Consider the following 2,331-nt stretch of genomic DNA (forward strand, 5'->3'; position numbering starts at 1 on the left):
TCTTTCATTTATTTTACTTCTTTGAAAACGAGGAGGTGCGGGTCCCCGAGCGCCCGGTGCGGCGGCCGCAGCGCTGGCCAGGCCTGCGGGCCTTAGCGCGCCACCGGGCAGCACCCGCACGGCCGCAAACCCCTCGCCTCGGAACGGCAACATGAGGAACAGAAGCCCAGTACACAGCCCAACTTTTTTTTTTTTTTTTCCCCCTAAATAAACGCAGGTATTGACAAAAGAGCGAGAACCCACTCTGCTTAAAACCAGTTCGCTTTGACAGCCTTTTTCCTCTCCCGGAGACAGCATTTACTGCTCATATTAGACAAAGTCCCGTTCAGTGCTGCTGTTGATGTGAACTTTTATTTTCTCTTCCGCCTACAAAGGAAGGTTTTCTCCTTGGAGATGTGAAAGGTGAAGCCAAGAACAGCATTACTGACTCACAGATGGATGATGTTGAAGTCGTTTATACAATCGGTGAGTGTCCACGTTTTTACTACCCCACTTGGCCTCAGGCACTCCGTGACTGCTTCCAGTTACAGAGGGCAGTCATCCTCGGACAGCCATCCCCGGACAGCAAGGCCAAAAGCTGCTAGTTTGTGTGATGTACATCACTAAATTGACATCTTAGTGATGCAAAAACACACATGGAAGGGAGATTTTCCAGTAATTGCTATGAAAATAAAGTTTTACTGTAGAAAATACAGTATTTTACTATAATACTAGCTCTTATTTCCATGAGTAGTTCCTCTTTGTCAGATATCTTGTCACATTAAAGACTTTTGCATTGGCCATGACACAAACACTCCTGGACTGTAGTTGCCCTGGAAAAACTTTGGCCTGTTTCAGTGATGCAAACTGTAATGCATTAGCATCTACTACCTGATCTGGAGCTTATTAAAATACTGTGTGTGAAGGCTGAAAACTACTTAACGTATTTCATTGAGCAGATGCCAGATGTATTTTTCTTTATAGTCTTCATGGGATTGGAGTAGATGTGCATTTTATACTAGCCCTTAACAAAAACACATGTATATATGCATATGCACACACATTTAACTCCAAGTGTAGTTGTACAAAAACAAAGTGAACAAGGTAATGCACAATGTGCCTTCTTTCCAGTCTTCCTGAAAATACCATAGGAAGAAATTGCATCCCATTTTCTAGTTTTAGTCTAGGATACAATTAAGGCGTAACGCTTCCCTCCAGACTCACAGCTGAACCAAAAACGTGGGGATTTTTTTGTGGTGGCACTGATGAAGTCACCCAGAGCCTCATCATCACTTTCTCACAGGCAGAGTTAGTTGCTCCAGAGCTTGGGGGTTCATTTTAGTTAACTTGGGAAAATTAAAGTAGTGGAAAGTTTAGGAAAATGAAAAGATTTAGAATGCTGTTAGATCACTCACTGTTTTTCTTCTGGTAGTGTCCCGGTTCTTACTGTCTATCCTGTGGGGTTCTGTTCTCCAGCCTCATCTGTCTTACAGCATCCCTGCCTTGCTGCAGAGTAACTCAAAGATATGAAATCTTTTCATATTGCTTACTACTGTACTGAAGGGAGGAAAATATTTTTTTCACTTAACAGAAAAATGATAAAAAGTACAGTTTATATAAATGGTTCCCTTTACATTTCAAAAATAAATTGGAATATTTTTTAGAAGTATTTCTTAGCTTTATTTAATTAGATGTTATGCATTTTATTTTAAGAAATTAAATAGAAATGTTTCTTGGGTCTTCTACCAGTTTAATTCTGATCATAGTGTACAGAATATACATCTTGAACTGATGAACCCAGAGTAATCTTACCTCTCTTTCCAGATATACAGAAGCATATTCCATGCTACCAGCTGTTCAGGTAAGAATCTCAAGTAAACAGATATTAAAAAAGTTAAAATTAATCCTAAACTTGAACTCCTCAAGATTAAATTTACATTACTGAGAAAGCCACCCAGCTGTAACTACAGTGGCCATATCAACCCCTTGCAATTGCAGACGCTCGATGCTTTATGTTGTGGCTGGTTTGGTTCTCTCCTGCTCTGGTGCTTGTCTGTGCATACAGAGATAAGGCATACTGCACCTTCTGGTGAGCTATGATACCATATAAACTACAGCATACTGAAAAAAACCCCATTGCTTTTCCAAAAGCATTCTTCCTAAACCCTCACCCTCAAAAAAAGAAAAAACACATAGCTAGTATTCAGAGTTTCATCACAGAAGGGAACACAGTTGTACAGGTTTGCACCCCTCTGAGGGGAGAAGCCCAATACAATCTCCTTCTCAAATCTTTCTGAAAATTTATTGTTATTAGAAGAGCATTCCGTAACAAACTGAACGTATCTTGTAGCT

The 2,331-nt window shown here is 40.5% G+C and overlaps 1 long non-coding RNA gene across 1 annotated transcript; it reads left to right on the forward strand.

Moving 5' to 3' along the window:
- Window positions 1-13: 13 nt before the first annotated feature.
- Window positions 14-2,166, forward strand: LOC113479636. Its single transcript, XR_003398320.1, has 3 exons — window positions 14-217; window positions 375-465; window positions 1,729-2,166. It is a non-coding gene; the product is annotated as an uncharacterized LOC113479636 (long non-coding RNA).
- The last annotated feature ends 165 nt before the right edge of the window (window positions 2,167-2,331 follow it).

This window comes from Athene cunicularia (genome assembly GCF_003259725.1).
Source record: "Athene cunicularia isolate RWA chromosome 4 unlocalized genomic scaffold, athCun1 chr4_part2, whole genome shotgun sequence".
Classification (NCBI taxonomy): domain Eukaryota; kingdom Metazoa; phylum Chordata; class Aves; order Strigiformes; family Strigidae; genus Athene; species Athene cunicularia.